This window comes from Cannabis sativa, chromosome 5, assembly GCF_029168945.1.
Source record: "Cannabis sativa cultivar Pink pepper isolate KNU-18-1 chromosome 5, ASM2916894v1, whole genome shotgun sequence".
Taxonomy (NCBI): Eukaryota; Viridiplantae; Streptophyta; class Magnoliopsida; order Rosales; family Cannabaceae; genus Cannabis; species Cannabis sativa.
Window position 1 is genome coordinate 56480665 of NC_083605.1, and position 6000 is coordinate 56486664.

Sequence of the window (6000 nt, forward strand, 5' to 3'; positions counted from 1 at the left end):
CACATTGTTCCACACGCCACTCTTCTTGTGAGTTGTTGTGTGCTTTAAGATCAACCCTAAATCCAAACAGTGTCTCGTGAGTTAATAATATGCTGTGATAGAAAATTTCTATTCATCCAAACTAAATCTAATAACCCACTTTATTGCTATAGCTTTAAAGGCTGACTTGGAAGATCAAGTTGTAAGAATTACCTTCTGGGATAAACTTTAACGAGTTAATCAAGGAGCTTAATGAACATAATTAACATATTTATTTATAATATATTTGTGTTTATATATTCTCTAATGCAACTATCTATTAGATACTTGATTCTATGGTTGAAATGTTGGGTTTTATGCCCTAAATAAAACTCATTTCAATATAATCAGATTTACTTATTAATATAGATCAGAAATAACATTTAATGTTGCATGATTCACATGATTTATTTCATGATTATATGTACATAATGTATAAATTCATCTGAAACCCTTTTCACATACTTGATCCTGTTTATTGTGTCGTCAACACATTGGAAAGTAAACATGACTATGTGAATAAAGTTTCCTAGATTTATCAGACATAGGGTTTTACTGATATGATAATCTACAGCAGAGTTTACTTGCATTTGGAGAAGTGCTATGTTCTTTCCAGAGCATTGGTTATAGTAAAGCTCAGGTTGGATGCATGGAGTATGCATTGGAAGGGACCGATATTGAACTTTGACTTAGATTTATTAAACTTACCGTAATATCTATTCAAGTCAATATTGCCTAGTTGATCCTAGATCAAATGTTCTTAATCCTGTTATGATTAGGCTCAATCTTGAAAGGCTATTCGTGTTCTTTGATTTGTTAGTTAAGCTTACTTTTAGGTTAGGGTGATACGTACATTTTGGGAACACGGTAGTGCATTTGAGTGGGAGCGCTAGCATAAACATGGAATCTATAGCTTCTATCTGGCGAATAGTAAGCAAAGGATGATCTCCTTCGAGCTTGACCAAACGAACATAAATGGTGGAGTACTCATTTCACATAAGCTGAAATATCATTTATACGGGGTCAAGTGTTTTAAGGATAAAATACATTGTAGGGTGTAACGGTAATCTAATCCCTTTACAGTGTAAATCATTCATATAGAGGATCATTGATCAAATTAGGATTATAACAATGGATAACTAATGATGCGTCTATATGGTGGAACATTTAGAGCATTCTATATACTGAGAGTGCAATTCTAAGTTCTATGCGTGGATTCAACGAAGAATTAATAAGTCAGTGAATTTAGGTTATAAATTCTTGATCTCCTTATTAGATGTTAGGTGAGATTAGCCCTCCTCCTTTCTTGATTGATGTGATTCTTCATAATGGAGTTGTCACTAGCCCTTTTGATTATCGTGTAATCGCCCTAAATCATGCTTACGGTGTCTGACACTTCCTCTTATGGACCAACCGGATTAGACATGTAGACTGAAGAGGCAAGAATTTGGGAAAATGCAACTAAGTCTCTTTAATCAAAGGGATCAGCATTTAACACACCTCCCGGAGAAGGCATGTAAGTTCCATATACTCCCATAGAGCAAGACTACAATGACGCATCTCCGGGAGGTTTCAAATCCTATCTGAACAGTCACCTCGCATTTAATGCCACATGAGAGAAGGCGTATTGCAACTGCCATAAGTGTTAAAGTCCGACGGCGTAACCCCCCTTCTGCAGCTATTACGCTATGATTAATGAGTCTAGTGACGGCTACTTTATGAGAAATCACATCAGTCAAGAAAGGATAATGGATTACGTCCATTAAACCTCCATAATACCTAGGGATTAGACCATGCATTTCCTATGATACCTAGGGATTAGACCATGCATTTCCTATGATGTAACTGAATTAAGAATGTGTGCCTTTACTGAATATTACAGAAAGACATGTACCTCAATTCTAGGGATCACCCCACAAAAACACTATAAATACCCCCAAACTCATTAAGGCCGGGGTCGAGAATTCTGGGTTCCATAAGAACTAGAGAGGAAAACTCACCAAGAACATTCTCTGTAATAAATACTCTCATAAATACACAGACTCGTGGACTAAGGCTCATTAATGCCCCAACCACGTAAAAATCTCTTGCATTAACTCCTTACAGCTTTCTTAAATATTATTATATTGGTTGCCGAAAACCTCGGTCAACATTTAATAATTATCCAAATTGCTCTATAAAGTAGATATATTTAAAATATTACCTTGTAACTTTTAGATCTAAAATAATAAAATACTTTCTAATAACTTTTGGAATATTTTATGTAAGTCATTTAGTTATTCTTTAGATATTTTTGTTAACCAAATATAAGAAACTAAAAAGATGCTTTTATTTCAATGACAAAATATATATTTCTTACATATTAAAATGATTAATGTATTTTTTTTTTTTTGGACCTATATAAGCTAGAGGTGAAAAAAAATTATTTTTAAAAAAAATCTATTCATAAAGAAAATGAATATTTTTTTTAAAGAAATTAAAAAAAGACACCTATTTGTAGCTTGGAAACATGACTGAAAAAAAAAAAAACAAAAATTGCAAGAGTCAATCTACATTTAGGAGGCGTTTGGTTGGGAGAAATGAAAATATAGGAATAGGAATGAGAATGTGAATAGGAATAGGAATGAAATGGAATAAAATTTAAAATGCAAAAAAAAATTGATAAAAAAATTATTAATTTTTTGTCCTTATTACATTGGAATGGTCATTTCTTTCTTTTAAAAATGGAATAGCCATTCCACCAAAATGGTGGAAAGAGCATTCTATTAGAATGTCATTCCAATACTTTAAAATGCAACCAAACAAAGGAATGACATGAAAATTGTTTCCTTTCCATTCTATTCCATTTCATTACCTCCAACCAAATGCTACCTTAAAGTTTTCCTTTTATAATTGAATAGACAGTATTCTTGATTGATAATGATATTGAATACACAGTATTATTTGCTAAGTAACGTTAATTTTTTATGATTATTTGTCTAAGGTTATTATTGTAAATAATTTTGTAATTATGTATATTAATGTAAAAATCTCTTAAATATTTATAGAAATAATATCCCGACAATGCTCAAATACCTAACTTAATGAACGTTGTGATCCTTATTTAGATGAGATCACCTCAGAGACCAAATCTTGATTTTTTTCGATTTATACTACAATATATTTATTGTGAGAATTGATGATTTATGACATGTGGCATTCACTTTAACTTTTCTATTAAATACTCTAAAAAAATTGGTATAATAAGTGTAAATTATCTTTAATTAAAATAGTGACTTCAAGTTAATGGGTTAATATTGGTCCATAGGTTGTTTTTTTTAGCTAGGATTTTATGTATATATATCGAGATACTTCTAACCATTTCAAATTCCTAAACATTTACAGTGTATACTTCTTATTTTTAGGTTATTAGTGCTGCAATTAGAATGATTGAGAAGGGCATTTCTAAGTGCTCGTCGGAAGTAAAGTCACTCCCACCGGAGTCACCTGCACACAGTCAGTGGCTGGATTCATCTGACACTTACTCAGGGTCCTCTGATGAGTATAGAACTGGACCGGCGCAGAAATTTCGCAAAGTGACGGCCGAAGAGATGAGGTTCAACCCATCATTGATGAAGGGTACAACATACTTTTCGTCAAACAGTCTGCCGGAAACAACATTTATTGAACACAAAGGTGATGTGGCAGTTTTTAAGCCTTTGCAACCGGAATCGACGGAATCAGAACTCGATGGACATTGTTTCCGAAATCCAAAACATGGCGATCCAACCCAAAGGGAAGGTAACTTACGTTAATGACTTTTATTTAAGAAATGGTAATATTAATTTCCGTCACTTGACATTTTTTGTTTTTGTTAGACATCCCACCTAAAAGTCACGTTGGAGCTGGGACCAATAGTAAAAGGGCAGAAGTTCCCGTCGAGGAAGCTTGCAGATGCAAAGAACTCAACCATGGTTCGCTGAGTCAAACGTTGTATGAAAACTATATGATGTGGAGAGTAGACGATATTTACAATATGCTGACGAAGCTCATCCACAAAAAGAATCGATCCTCTGCCTACGGTCAGACGTCTGTAGACGATACTACTGAAGATGAAGGTGATGAAGCTTGTGGGTCGTCGAAAAAATCGAGAAAACGTAAGGGAACCTTTTATTTGGTTCCCTCTAGAAGAGATAACTAAATTGTTTCTTCCTACAATGCTTTCATTTCAGTGTTAAGTTCATTTTCCAAAGAATTGTTGTTGGGATATCATAGTCGTTGTTGTAAGCCTTTTTAAAATATTAATTTACTCTCAATATATAGTATTAACCTCAATATTAGGTACTTTGTATTGACCTAAATAAGTTACTCTCAATATGTTGTATGCTTTCATTTGAGGGATAAGTTCATTTTTTAAAGAATCGTACATTGAATTTGAAATGATTAATTTAAACTAAGAGAACATGTTTGCTTCAATTAAAATATAAGGAAAAAGATGGACTTGTATATCATAGATGATGATGTAACTAATACTTAAACGCATTGCATTAGTTTTTATTTCAGTTGATTAAGTAGAGGACAACAATTTTTTCCTTTGTTTATTGTTTTAAATTATTTTCCATGTACCATTAACAACATTTAGTACATAAGTGAAGATAGTAATCAATAATTGTTTTCTGGAAATAAATTCTTTTTGGATCCATAAGATTTGTAAAGTACTTAATCTTACACTAACAATTTTACAAGAAATTGATTTGAAAATGAAAACTCTATGATATACCATATCTCACTTACATCCACCTACCAACTTTAAGAAAAGACAACACTCAAAAACCAAAAGTACATCCAAAATTATGGCAAGGAACGTATGACTTGTGAAAAAAACAAAAGAATAATTACAGTCAAGAAAAGTATGGGTATCACATTGAACTATGGTTGTTTGTACTTTGAATAAAAGTAGGCACCTTCTAAAAGTCTGAATAGGACAGCCAATAAGAACATGTCTCCAATCAAGTGTTTCGCTCCAAAAAAGTCTCCATTATGAGATAACTTGCTCAGGGAATAAATCTCACATCAACTGGTAGTTATTTGTAAACCCATAAAAATATAAAATACAGTTGAATTATACACTGCTAAAACAACAGCACATCTCCAATCCAGAAGGGACTTGTCCCAATCGATCAAAATTTCCCCAATAAATTAATAAACCAGCACATTTAATTACAATGACAAACAAATTTGTAGGGGAAAACAGTGGTCATTGTAATGTTAAGTTAAAGTAAAATGTCTTAGTAAGTAAATTAAGAATGGTCATGTCAAAGCCATACCACCTGCCTCTGCCACCTGTGTAATAAGAATAGTAAACTGAAGAGCAATACCACCTTCTTTAGATAAAGCCACACTCTTTTGTGCTCCTATATAAAGGAGCCTATGCATTTTTTATGTCACTATATTTTACTTCCTTGCAAATCACAAACACAGAATATCTTAGTTTTCAAAAAAAAACTTCAAACAGCAACTTTGAGATGAATTACTCACCTCATTTCTCAAACCAATTGGAAGTATCAGCTGGTAGTAATGAACCAACTTTTTGTTCTAGCACATGGGAACAACCACATGCATCTGATGGCATGTATGTATTACAAATGGCAATGAACACAATGCAAGCCATTCATGCACAAAATGCATTGTTTGCTAATGAATATCATCAAATGCTCATCCATAACAACTCCCTACATCAAAGAGTTACATTTCTAGAGCAGCAGCACATCAACAACAACTCCTTGCATCAAAGAGTTTCATATCTGGAACAGCAGCTAGAGGAGCAAACACAAGTGTATAACTATAATATTTCTGAGCTGTCTAAAAGGGTGTATGCCCTTGAACAAGCTGTGGCTTCCACAAGTGCTGGAATGACTGACATGCAAGTAGCAGTCCATACTTGGATGTCCATGCAAGCTGTGGCAAGTGGATCACTTGCTCATCCTATGGGTACTATGTCCA